The following is a 14,681-nucleotide window of genomic DNA, read 5'->3' on the forward strand; positions in this document are numbered from 1 at the left end:
TCTCTAATAGTCTCTGTCTGTCTCATTTCCATCCTTCCCTCCCTCCATCTGACTTCCCCATTCTGTCACTCTTCCCCACCCTCTCTCTCTCTGTCTCTCTCATTCTCCCCCTCTCCTTTTTATCTTTCTCGTTGACTCATCCCCTCTTCACTCTCTGAGTTTTCTCTCTCCTCACTCTACCTCTCTTTCTCTCTTTCTCTCCCCTCTTCACTCTCTTGTCGAGCTTCCCTGATTCTCTCTCTCTCTCTCTCTCTTTTTCTCATTCCTTCCTCTCTCTCCCTCTCTCTCTCCTCACTCTACCTCTCTCTCTGTTTCTCTCCCCTCTTCACTCTCTTGTCGAGCTTCCCTGATTCTCTCTCTCTCTCTCTCTTTTTCTCATTCCTTCCTCTCTCCCCTCTTCACTCTCTGAGTTCTCTCTCTCCTCACTCTACCTCTCTCTCTGTTTCTCTCCCCCTTCACTCTCTTGTCGAGCTTCCCTGATTCTCTCTCTCTCTCTCTCTTTTTCTCATTCCTTCCTCTCTCCCCTCTTCACTCTCTGAGTTCTCTCTCTCCTCACTCTACCTCTCTCTCTCTTTCTCTCCCCTCTTCACTCTCTTGTCGAGCTTCCCTGGTTCTCTCTCTCTCTCTTTTTCTCATTCCTTCCTCTCTCTCTTTTTTTCTCATTCTTTCCTTTCTCTCTCTCTCCCTCTCTCTCTCTCTCTCCCCCTCTCTCCTCCACCTTTTTGTCTGCCTTCCCTGTTTTTCTCTCTCTATCTCTCTATCATTCTCTTTCACCAGTCTCCTGCCCCAACCTGTTACACGAAACAATTCTCAGGCAGATATTCAACCACATGGGGCATCACAGGCGATCCCCTCCTTACCATTCAGAGGAGGTTGGTGGTCTCCGCCACCTACTGGCATTCCCGTCAGTGCTGGCAAGGGGTACTACAGCCCAGTCTTGGTGGTTTAGTCAAGGGACTGGCATCCTATGCACTTCAGTCTGGGAGATGAGAGGGCAGCACGGAGGCTCAGTGGTAAGCATTGCTGCCTCCCAGCTCCAGGGACCCGTGTTCGATTCGCCCCACGGGGGCGACTGTCTGTGTGGGTTGCACGTTCTCCCCGTGTCTGCATGGGTTTCCTCCGGGTGCTCCGGTTTCCTCCCACAGTCCAAAGATGTGTAGGTTAGGATGGATTGGCCATGCTAAATTGTCCCATAGTGCCCAGGGATGTGCAGGTCAGGTGGATTGGCCATGCTCAATTGTCCCATAGTGCCCAGGGATGTGCAGGTTAGGGTGGGTTGGCCATGCTAATTTGTCCCATAGTGCCCTGGGATGTGCAGGTTAGGGTGGATTGGCCATGCTAAATTGTCCCATAGTGCCCAGGGATGTGCAGGTTAGGGTGGATTAGCCATGCTAAATTGTCCCGTACTGTCCAGGGATGTGCAGGTTAGGATGGATTGGCCATGCTAAATTGTCCCATAGTGTCCAGGGATGTGCAGGTTAGGGTGGATTGGCCATGCTAATTTGTCCCATAGTGCCCAGGGATGTGCAGGTTAGGGTGGATTAGCCATGCTAAATTGTCCCATAGTGCCCAGGGATGTGCAGGTTAGGATGGATTGGCCATGCTAAATTGTCCCATAGTGTCCAGGGATGTGCAGGTTAGGGTGGGTTGGCCATGCTAATTTGTCCCATAGTGCCCTGGGATGTGCAGGTTAGGGTGGATTGGCCATGCTAAATTGTCCCATAGTGCCCAGGGATGTGCAGGTTAGGGTGGATTAGCCATGCTAAATTGTCCCGTACTGTCCAGGGATGTGCAGGTTAGGATGGATTGGCCATGCTAAATTGTCCCATAGTGTCCAGGGATGTGCAGGTTAGGGTGGATTGGCCATGCTAAATTGTCCCGTAGTGTACAGGGATGTGCAGGTTAAGGTGGATTGGCCATGCTAAGTTGTCCTGCAGTGCCCAGGGATATGCAGGTTAGGGTGGATTGGCCATGCTAAATTGTCCCGTACTGTCCAGGGATGTGCAAGTTAGGGTGGATTGGCCGTGCTAAATTGTCCCATAGTGCCCAGGGCTGTGCAGGTTAGGGTGGATTGGCCATGCTAAATTGTCCCATAGTGCCCAGGGATGTGCAGGTTAGGGTGGATTGGCTGTGCTAAATTGTCCCGTAGTGCCCAGGGATGTGCAGGTTAGGGGGATTGGCCATGCTAAATTGTCCCGTAGTGCCCAGGGATGTGCAGGTTAGGGTGGATTGGCCATGCTAAACTGTCACGTAGTGCCCAGGGATGTGCACGTTAAGGTGGATTGGCCATGCTAAATTGTCCCATAGTGCCCAGGGATGTGCAGGTTAGGGTGGATTGGCCATGCTAAATTGTCCCATAGTGCCCAGGGATGCGCAGGTTAGGGTGGGTTGGCCATGCTAAATTGTCCCGTACTGTCCAGGGATGTGCAGATTAGGGTGGATTGGCCATGCTAAATTGTCCCATAGTGTCCAGGGATGTGCAGGTTAGGGTGGATTGGCCATGCTAAATTGTCCCATAGTGCCCAGGGATATGTAGGTTAAGGTGGATTGGCCATGCTAAATTGTCCCATAGTGCCCAGGGATGTGCAGGTTAGGGTGGATTGGCCATGCTGAATTGTCCCATAGTGTCCAGGGATGTGCAGGTTAGCGTGGATTGGCCGTGCTAAATTGTCCCATAGTGCCAAGGGATGTGTAGGTTAGGGTGGATTGGCCATGCTAAATTGTCCCATAGTGTCCAGGGATGTGCAGGTTAGCGTGGATTGGCCATGCTAAATTGCCCCATAGTGTCCAGGGATGTGCAGGTTAGCGTGGATTGGCCGTGCTAAATTGCCCCATAGTGCCCAGGGATGTGCAGGTTAGGGCAATTGGCCATGCTAAATTGTCCCATAGTGCCCTGGGATGTGCAGGTTAGGGCAATTGGCCATGCTAAATTGCCCCATAGTGCCCAGGGATGTGCAGGTTAGGGCAATTGGCCATGCTAAATTGTCCCATAGTGCCCTGGGATGTGCAGGTTAGGGCAATTGGCCATGCTAAATTGCCCCATAGTGCCCAGGGATGTGCAGGTTAGGGCAATTGGCCATGCTAAATTGTCCCATAGTGCCCAGGGATGTGTAGGGGATCAGGAGGGGGCGGTGTGGTTGGTGATGGTGAAGTTGTTGGTGTTGCTCCTATTACGCACAGGGGCTGACACTGGAGGATATGATGCGCCAGGACACTGCCAGCCACCACCTGACCTTTTGCTGACAAATGCCAGTGAAATCCCCCACCCACAGTCCCCTGTCACCACACGGTACCAGCCCCAGTAAAGGTAATCGTGTGCTGCAGGGCATGGACCACAGACAACTTATCCAAAGGACAGCCAGCTCACAGGGACCCAACACTGAAAACCAGCACAGGCTCCAGGGTTAAAGTGTTTCTACCCCTCGATTACATTCCAGTCTGTAACTCCCTCCCGGGTATCTGTTATTCTGTATGTAACCCACCCCGAACCCCTCGATTAGATTCCAGTCTGTAACTCCCTCCCGGGGTATCTGTTATTCTGTATATAACCCACCTCGAACCCCTCGATTAGATTCCAGTCTGTAACTCCCTCCCGGGTATCTGTTATTCTGTATATAACCCACCCCGAACCCCTCGATTAGATTCCCGTCTGTAACTCCCTCCCGGGTATCTGTTATTCTGTATATAACCCACCCCGAACCCTTCGATTAGATTCCAGTCTATAACTCACTCCCAGTTATCTGTTATTCTGTATATAACCCACCCTGAGCCCCTCGATTAGATTCCAGTCTGTAACTCCCTCCCACGGAGCTGTTATTCTGTATATAACCCACCCCGAACCCCTCGATTAGATTCCAGTCTGTAACTCCCTCCCGGGTATCTGTTATTCTGTATATAACCCACCCGCACCACTCGATTAGATTCCAGTCTGTAACTCCCTCCCGCGGAGCTGTTATTCTGTATATAAACCACCCTGAACCCCTCGATTAGATTCCAGTCTGTAACTCCCTCCTGCGGAGCTGTTATTCTGTATATAACCCACCCCGAACCTCTCGATTAGATTCCAGTCTGTAACTCCCTCCCGCGGAGCTGTTATTCTGTATATAAACCACCCCGAACCCCTCGATTAGATTCCAGTCTGTAACTCCCTCCCGTGGAGCTGTTATTCTGTATATAACCCACCCCGAACCTCTCGATTAGATTCCAGTCTGTAACTCCTTCCCGCGGAGCTGTTATTCTGTATATAAACCACCCCGAACCCCTCGATTAGATTCCCGTCTGTAACTCCCTCCCGGGTTTCTGTTAGTCTGTATATAACCCACCCCGAACCCCTCGATTAGATTCCAGTCTGTAACTCCCTCCCGGGTATCTGTTATTCTGTATATAACCCACCCTGAACCCCTCGATTAGATTCCAGTCTGTAACACCCTCCCGTGTATCTGTTATTCTGTATATAACCCACCGTGAACCCTTCGATTAGATTCCAGTCTGTAACTCCCTCCCGGGGTATCTGTTATTCTGTATATACCCACCCCGAACCCCTCGATTAGATTCCAGTCTGTAACTCCCTCCCGGGTATCTGTTATTCTGTATATAACCCACCCCGAACCCCTCGATTAGATTCCAGTCTGTAACTCCCTCCCGGGTATCTGTTATTCTGTATATAACCCACCCCGAACCCCTCGATTAGATTCCAGTCTGTAACTCCCTCCCGGGGGATCTGTTATTCTGTATATAACCCACCCCGAACCCCTCGATTAGATTCCAGTCTTTAACTCACTCCCGTGTATCTGTTATTCTGTATATAACCCACCCCGAACCCCTCGATTAGATTCCAGTCTGTAACTCACTCCCAGTTATCTGTTATTCTGTATATAACCCACCCTGAACCCCTCGATTATATTCCAGTCTGTAACTCCCTCCCGTGTATCTGTTATTCTGTATATAACCCACCCCGAACCCCTCGATTTGATTCCAGTCTGTAACACCCTCCCACGGAGCTGTTATTCTGTATATAACCCACCCCGAACCCCTCGATTAGATTCCAGTCTGTAACTCCCTCCCGGGTATCTGTTATTCTGTATATAATCCACCCTGAACCACTCGATTAGATTCCAGTCTGTAACTCTCTCCCGCGGAGGTGTTATTCTGTATATAACCCACCCCGAACCCCTCGATTAGATTCCAGTCTGTAACTCCCTCCCGGGGTATCTGTTATTCTGTATATAACCCACCCCGAACCCCTCGATTAGATTCCAGTCTGTAACTCCCTCCCGGGTATCTGTTATTCTGTATATAACCCACCCCGAACCCCTCGATTAGATTCCAGTCTGTAACTCCCTCCCGGGTATCTGTTATTCTGTATATAATCCACCCTGAACCACTCGATTAGATTCCAGTCTGTAACTCTCTCCCGCGGAGCTGTTATTCTGTATATAACCCACCCCGAACCCCTCGATTAGATTCCAGTCTGCAACTCTCTCCCGCAGAGCTGTTATTCTGTATATAAACCACCCTGAACCACTCGATTAGATTCCAGTATGTCACACACTCACAGGTACATAGAACATAGAACAGTACAGCACAGTACAGGCCCTTCAGTCTTCGATGTTGTGCTGGTCTTTTATCCTATTCAAAGATCAGACTTACTTACATCTCTTCATTGTACTATCATCCAAGTGCCAATCCAAGGATTCGCTTAAATGTCCTTAATGTCTCTGACTCTACTACCACTGTTGGCAGTGCATTCCACACACCCACCACTCTCTGTGTAAAGAACCTACCTCTGTCATCTCCCCTAAACCTTCCTCCAATCTCCTTAAAATTATGCCCCCTCATGATAAACATCTCCACCATTGGAAAAAGGTCTCTGGCTATCCACTCTATCTATGGCTGTAATCAGCTTGTACACCTCTGCCAAGTCCAGGCAGCCTCCTGGTAAATCTCCTCTGCACCCTCTCTAAATCTTCAACATCCTTCCTATAATGAGGCGTCCAGGACTGAACACAATATTCTGCGTGTGGTCTAACCAGGGTTTTATAGAGCTGCAGCATGACCTTACAGCTCTTAAACTCAATCCCCCTGCTAATGAAAGCCAACACACCGTTCACCTTCTTAACAACCCTATCAACTTGTGGCAACTCTGAAGGACATGAACCCCGAGATCCCTCTGTACCTCCACACTGCCGAGAACCCTGCCTTTAACCCTGTATTCTGCGTTCAAATTCGACTTTCCAAAATGAATCACTTCACACTTTTCCAAGTTGAAGTCCATCTGCCAATTATCAGCCGAGCTCTGTATCCTGTCAATGTCCCGTTGCAACCCACAACGGCCCTCCAGACCATCCACAACTCCACCAACCTTCGTGTCATCGGCAAACGTACTCACCCACCCTTCCACTTCCTCACCCAAGTCGTTTATAAAAATCACAAAGAGCAGAGGTTCCCAGAACCGATCCCTGTGGAACATCACTGGTCACCAAGCTCCAGGCTGAATATTTTCCATCTACCACCACCCTCTGTCTTCTATGGGCCAGCCAATTCTGTATCAAGACATTCAGACACTGTATCCCATGCCTCCTTACTTTCTGAAAGAGCCTACCATAGAGAACCTTATCGAACACTTTGCTAAAATCCAGGGACTCCACACCCACTGCTCTGTCTTCATCAATGTGTTTTGCCACATCCTCAAAGAATTCAATAAGGTTCGTGAGGCATGACCTGCCCCTCACAAAGCCTTGCTGAATATCTCTAATCAAACTATGGTTTTGTTAAGTAATCAATCTCACACGATCTTCTCCAATACTTTGCTCACCCCAACGTGAGACTGACTGGTCTGGAATTCCCAGGATTATTCCTATTCCCTTTCTTGAACCAGGGAATAACATTTGTCACCCTCCAACCATCTGGCACTACTCCAGTGGTCAGTGAGGATGCAAAGTTCATCGCCCAAAGGTGTAGCAATCCCTTCCCTCGGTTCCTGGAAAAACCTTGGGTAAATCCCGTCTGGCCCAGGATTTATCTGTCCTTATACCTTCCAAAATTCCCAGCACACCCTCCTTCTCAACATCTACCTGCTCGAGTGCATCAGTCTGTTTCACACTGTTCGCTCAACGTCAAAGTCCCTCTCAGTAATGAATATTGAAGCAAAGTATCTGTTATTCTGTATATAGCCCACCCCGAACCCCTCGATTAGATTCCAGTCTGTAACTCACTCCTAGGTATCTGTTATTCTGTATATAGCCCACCCCGAACCCTTCGGTTAGATTCCAGTCTGTAACTCCCTCCCGGGTATCTGTTATTCTGTATATAACCCACCCCGAACCCTTCGGTTAGATTCCAGTCTGTAACTCCCTCCCGGGTATCTGTTATTCTGTATATAACCCACCCCGAACCCCTTGATTAGATTCCAGTGTGTAACTCCCTCCCGGGTATCTGTTATTCTGTCTATATCCCACCCCGAACCCCTTGATTAGATTCCAGTCTGTAACTCCCTCCTGGGTATCTGTTATTCTGTATATAAACCACCCCAAACCCCTCGATTAGATTCCAGTCTGTAACTCCCTCCCGGGGTATCTGTTATTCTGTATATAACACCCTGAGCCCCTCGATTAGATTCCAGTCTGTAAATCCCTCCCGGGTATCTGTTATTCTGTATATAACCCACCCCGAACCGTTCGATTAGATTCCAGTCTGTAACTCCCTCCCGGGGTATCTGTTATTCTGTATGTAACCCACCCCGAACCCCTCGGTTAGATTCCAGTCTGTAACTCCCTCCCAGGTATCTGTTATTCTGTATATAACCCACCCCGAACCCCTCGATTAGATTCCAGTCTGTAACTCCCTCCCGGGGTATCTGTTATTCTGTATGTAACCCACCCCAAACCCCTCGGTTAGATTCCAGTCTGTAACTCCCTCCCGGATATCTGTTATTCTGTATATAACCCACCCCGAACCCCTCGGTTAGATTCCAGTCTGTAACTCCCTTCCAGGTATCTGTTATTCTGTATATAACCCACCCTGAGCCCCTCGATTAGATTCCAGTCTGTAACTCCCTCCCGGGTATCTGTTATTCTGTATATAACCCACCCTGAGCCCCTCGATTAGATTCCAGTCTGTAACTCCCTCCCGGGTATCTGTTATTCTGTAAATAGCCCACCCCGAACCCCTCGGTTAGATTCCAATCTGTATCTCCCTCCTAGGTATCTGTTATTCTGTATATAGCCCACCCCGAACCCCTCAGTTAGATTCCAGTCTGTAACTCCCTCCCGGGTATCTGTTATTCTGTATATAACCCACCCTGAGCCCCTCGATTAGATTCCAGTCTGTAACTCCCTCCCGGGTATCTGTTGTTCTGTATATCACCCACCCCGAACACCTCGATTAGATTCCAGTCTGTAACTCCCTCCCGGGTATCTGTTATTCTGTATATAGCCCACCCCGAACCCCTCGGTTAGATTCCAGTCTGTAACTCCCTCCTTGGTATCTGTTATTCTGCATATAGCCCACCCCGAACCCCTCGGTTAGATTCCAGTCTGTAACTCCCTCCCGGGTATCTGTTATTCTGTATATGACCCACCCCGAACCCCTCGGTTAGATTCCAGTCTGTAACTCCCTCCCGGGTATCTGTTATTCTGTATATAACCCACCCCGAACCCCTCGATTAGATTCCAGTCTGTAACACCCTCCTGGGTATCTGTTATTAGATTACATTACAGTGTGGAAACAGGCCCTTTGGCCCAAGAAGTCCACACCGACCCGCCGAAGCGCAACCCACCCATACCCCTACATTTTCCCCTTACCTAACACTACGGGCAATCTAGCATGGCCAATTCACCTGACCAGCACATCTTTGGACTGTGGGAGGAAACCAGAGCACCCGGAGGAAACCCATGCAGACACGGGGAGAACGTGCAAACTCCACACAGTCAGTCGCCTGAGGCGGGAATTGAACCCGGGTCTCTGGCGCTGTGAGGCAACAGTGCTAACCACTGTGCCACCGTGCCGCCCATTCTGTCTATAACCCACCCCGAACCCCTCGATTAGATTCCAGTCTGTAACTCCCTCCCGGGTATCTGTTATTCTGTATATAACCCACCCCGAACCCCTCGATTAGATTCCAGTCTGTAACTCCCTCCCGGGTATCTGTTATTCTGTATATAACCCACCCCGAACCCCTTGATTAGATTCCAGTCTGTAACTCCCTCCCCGGTTATCTGTTATTCTGTCTATAACCCACCCCGAACCCCTCGATTAGATTCTAGTCTGTAACTCCCTCCCGGGTATCTGTTATTCTGTATATAACCTGCCCTGAATCCCTCGATTAGATTCCAGTCTGTAACTCCCTCCCGGGTATCTGTTATTCTGTATATAACCCACCCCGAACCCCTCGATTAGATTCCAGTCTGTAACTCCCTTCCGGGTATCTGTTATTCTGTATATAACCCACCCCGAACCCCTCGATTAGATTCCAGTCTGTAACTCCCTCCCGGGTATCTGTTATTCTGTATATAACCCACCCCGAACCCCTCGATTAGATTCCAGTCTGTAACTCCCTCCCGGGTATCTGTTATTCTGTATATAACCCACCCCGAACCCCTCGATTAGATTCCAGTCTGTAACTCCCTCCCGGGGGATCTGTTATTCTGTATATAACCCACCCCGAACCCCTCGATTAGATTCCAGTCTTTAACTCACTCCCGTGTATCTGTTATTCTGTATATAACCCACCCCGAACCCCTCGATTAGATTCCAGTCTGTAACTCACTCCCAGTTATCTGTTATTCTGTATATAACCCACCCTGAACCCCTCGATTAGATTCCAGTCTGTAACTCCCTCCCGTGTATCTGTTATTCTGTATATAACCCACCCCGAACCCCTCGATTGGATTCCAGTCTGTAACTCCCTCCCGGGTATCTGTTATTCTGTATATAACCCACCCCGAACCCCTCGATTAGATTCCAGTCTGTAACTCCCTCCCGGGTATCTGTTATTCTGTATATAACCCACCCCGAACCCCTCGATTAGATTCCAGTCTGTAACTCCCTCCCGGGTATCTGTTATTCTGTATATAAACCACCCTGAACCCCTCGATTAGATCCCAGTCTGTAACTCCCTCCCCCGGTGTCAGTATGTAAACTGCAGCCCCCAAACTCCGTGGGGTTTCCCGGATTAGATTCCAGCTGGTAATTCCTTTGTGTCCGTCTAAACCCAATCCAGGTTTTCTTTGCGTTCACACCGAACTGCACCCACGCATTTTAAACAGGGTAAAAACTTACATCTGTGCGTCTTTTTGGCCACTCCGTCACCTGAAATGAGAGAGAAATGAAAATTAAACACTTTTGTGGTGATTCTCAAGCATGCAGGGGGAGAAATGGGGGAGAATGGATTGAGTTTGTCTGGGTCACTTGGCTGGGTGAAATCAGACCTGGATCCCTCAGATGGCGAAATATTGGCTGTGATCCCGTCTGCCTCGGTTACTAGACAGTGAAAGAGTGAGAGAGAGAGAGGGAGAGTGTATTCCATTTCGACAAAGCACATCCTCAGCTTAAACAGATCATCAATTAATTAGGGGCACATCCCTGGACACTATGGGACAATTTCCCATGGCCAATCCACCCTAACCTGCACATCCCTGGGCACTACGGGACAATTTAGCATGGCCAATCCACCCTAACCTGCACATCCCTGGACACTACGGGACAATTTAGCATGGCCAATCCACCCTAACCTGCACATCCCTGGGCACTATGGGACAATTTAGCATGGCCAACCCACCCTAACCTGCACATCACTGGGCACTATGGGACAATTTAGCATGGCCAACCCACCCTAACCTGCACATCCCTGGACACTATGGGACAATTTAGCATAGCCAATCCACCCTAACCTGCACATCCCTGGACAGTACGGGACAATTTAGCATGGCCAATCCACCCTAACCTGCACATCCCTGGGCACTACAGGACAATTTAGCATGGCCAATCCACCCTTACCTGCACATCCCTGGACACTATGGGACAATTTAGCATGGCCAATCCACCCTAACCTGCACATCCCTGGGCACTATGGGACAATTTAGCATGGCCAACCCACCCTAACCTGCACATCCCTGGGCACTATGTGACAATTTAGCATGGCCAATCCCCCCTAACCTGCACATCCCTGGGTACTACGGGACAATTTAGCATGGCCAATCCACCCTAACCTGCACATCCCTGGACACTATGGGACAATTTAGCATGGCCAATCCACCCTAACCTCTCTCAATTAATTAATATCCTCCACTTTTTCAAGGTACTGCTGACTCCTTGTCGGCTCTCTAGGGCAGAGCGGACTCTAACATTTCGACACTTAATTTTAAACTTAAATCCTAAATCCTTAAAAATTACTAATAATATTCTTTTAATTCCAAGTTCCTTTTTCACCCAATGATCTGGATGTCCTGGCTGACTCAGCAGCTGCCTGTACTGGTCGCAAACAAAGTTTTTTGCTGTACATATGATAAATCAAATTTTTCCTGAGAGAATTCCTATGTGTGGCTGGAGGCCCGTCTGTCTCAGTGTCCCTCCAAACACACAGTTCACTTTCTCCCACCTTTATGTGGCATTGTACCCGCTTTTTAGAATCAAGCACATCCCTCCAGTCCACCCCAACCTCCCGCAAAGTGTTCCACCCCAGACCCACATCCCTACCATATCCCCGTAACCCATGGCCAATACACCCTAACCTGCACATCCCTGGGCACTACGGGACAATTTAGCATGGCCAATCCACCCTAACCTGCACATCCCTGGGCACTACGGGACAATTTAGCATGGCCAATCCACCCTAACCTACACATCACTGGGCACTATGGGACAATTTAGCATGGCCAACCCACCCTAACCTGCACATCCCTGGGCACTATGGGACAATGTAGCATGGCCAATCCACCCTAACCTGCACATCCCTGGGCACTATGGGACAATTTAGCATGGCCAATCCACACTAACCTGCACATCCCTGGGCACTATGGGACAATTTAGCATGGCCAATCCACCCTAACCTGCACATCCCTGGGCACTATGGGACAATTTAGCATGGCCAACCCACCCTAACCTGCACATCCCTGGACACTATGGGGCAATTTCCCAAGGCTAATCCACCCTAACCTGCACATCCCTGGACACTAGGGGACAATTTAGCACGGCCAATCCACCCTAACCTGCACATCCCTGGACACTATGGGACAATTTAGCATAGCCAATCCATCCTAACCTGCACATCCCTGGGCACTATGGGACAATTTAGCATGGCCAACCCACCCTAACCTGCACATCCCTGGACACTATGGGGCAATTTCCCAAGGCTAATCCACCCTAACCTGCACATCCCTGGACACTAGGGGACAATTTAGCACGGCCAATCCACCCTAACCTGCACATCCCTGGACACTATGGGACAATTTAGCATAGCCAATCCATCCTAACCTGCACATCCCTGGACACTACGGGACAATTTAGCATGGCTCATCCACCCTAACCTGCACATCCCTGGGCACTACAGGACAATTTAGCATGGCCAACCCACCTTAACCTGCACATCCCTGGGCACTATGGGACAATTTAGCATGGCCAATCCACCCTAACCTACACATCCCTGGGCACTATGGAACTATTTAGCATGGCCAATCCACCCTAACCTGCACATCCCTGGACACTATGGGACAATTTAGCATGGCCTATCCACCCTAACCTGCACATCCCTGGGCACTATGGGACAATTTAGCATGGCCAATCCACCCTAACCTACACATCCCTGGACACTATGGGACAATTTAGCATGGCCAACCCACCTTAACCTGCAAATCCCTGGGCACTATGGGACAATTTAGCATGGCCAACCCACCCTAACCTGCACATCCCTGGACACTATGGGCCAATTTCCCAAGGCTAATCCACCCTAACCTGCACATCCCTGGACACTATGGGACAATTTAGCATGGCCAATCCACCCTAACCTGCACATCCCTGGACACTATGGGACAATTTAGCATGGCCAATCCACCCTAACCTGCATATCCCTGGACACTATGGGACAATTTAGCATGGCCCATTCACCCTAACCTACACATCCCTGGGCACTATGGGACAATTTAGCATGGCCAATCCACCCTAACCTACACATCCCTGGGCACTATGGGGCAATTTAGCATGGCCAATCCACCCTAACCTGCACATCCCTGGGCACTATGGGACAATTTAGCATAGCCAATCCACCCTAACATGCACATCCCTGGGCACTACGGGACAATTTAGCACGGCCAATCCACCCTAACCTGCACATCCCTGGACACTATGGGACAATTTAGCATGGCCAATCCACCCTAACCTGCACATCCCTGGACACTAGGGGACAATTTAGCATGGCGAATCCACCCTAACCTGCACATCCCTGGACACTACGGGACAATTTAGCATGGCCAATCCACCCTAACCTGCATATCCCTGGACACTATGGGACAATTTAGCATGGCCCATCCACCCTAACCTACGCATCCCTGGACACTATGGGACAATTTAGCATGGCCAACCCACCTTAACCTGCACATCCCTGGGCACTATGGGACAATTTAGCATGGCCAATCCACCCTAACCTACACATCCCTGGGCACTATGGGACAATTTAGCATGGCCAATCCACCCTAACCTGCACATCCCTGGGCACTACAGGACAATTTAGCATTGCCCATCCACCCTAACCTGCACATCCCTGGACACTATGGGACAATTTAGCATGGCCAATCCACCCTAACCTGCACATCCCTGGACACTATGGGACAATTTAGCAAGGCTAATCCACCCTAACCTGCACATCCCTGGACACTATGGGACAATTTAGCATTCCAGCCTAACCTGCAAATCTTTGGACTGTGGGAGGAAACTGGAGTACCTGGAGATAACCCACGAAGACACGGGGCGAATGTGCAATCTCCACACAGACAGTCGCCAAGTCCCTGGCGCTGGGACGCAGCGGTGCTAACCATTGTAGTGTCCATTAAATGGGATACGGGCAGCACTGCTTGGGTACAGAAATTGACCATCCCCCATGCAACAGAGGGCACTGTTCGGAGTCTATCTGATCTCTCCTTTGGTCTGGAGTCCCAGATGGGCATGGACGGGGTAAGGACAGTGGCTCATAGGCAGGGCTCTCTGGAGCAGGGCCACTCACGCTGCAATGACATTCCTTCACAGAGACGTGACTTGCCACAGATTGCTGTGATTCCCAGCATGCACTCACTGAGTGACTGAAGGGGAGAGAGAGAAGATGCAGTGAAGAGCGAGCAGGATGAGAAGAGCTGGCGAGAAAGGGAGAGATGGTGAGAGACAAGGAGAGATAGTTGGTAAAACACCGAGATAAGAAAGAGATGGTGGGAGATAAGTCAGGGGTTTGGAGGCTCAGTGCTGAGGGAGCGGGCGCTGTCGGAGGATCAGCACTGAGGGAGCGGGCATTATTGGAGGGTCAGTGCTGAGGGAGCGGGCACTGTCGGAGGGTCAGTGCTGAGGGAGCGGGCATTGTTGGAGGGTCAACACTGAGGGAGCGGGCATTGTCGGAGGGTCAGTGCTGAGGGAGCGGGCACTGTCAGAGGGTCAGTGCTGAGGGAGCGGGCACTGTTGGAGGGTCAACACTGAGGGAGCGG

This window comes from Chiloscyllium plagiosum, unplaced genomic scaffold (genome assembly GCF_037043375.1).
Source record: "Chiloscyllium plagiosum isolate Xiang-an unplaced genomic scaffold, Cpla_swu_hap1 HiC_scaffold_50, whole genome shotgun sequence".
In the NCBI taxonomy this organism is placed as follows: Eukaryota; Metazoa; Chordata; class Chondrichthyes; order Orectolobiformes; family Hemiscylliidae; genus Chiloscyllium; species Chiloscyllium plagiosum.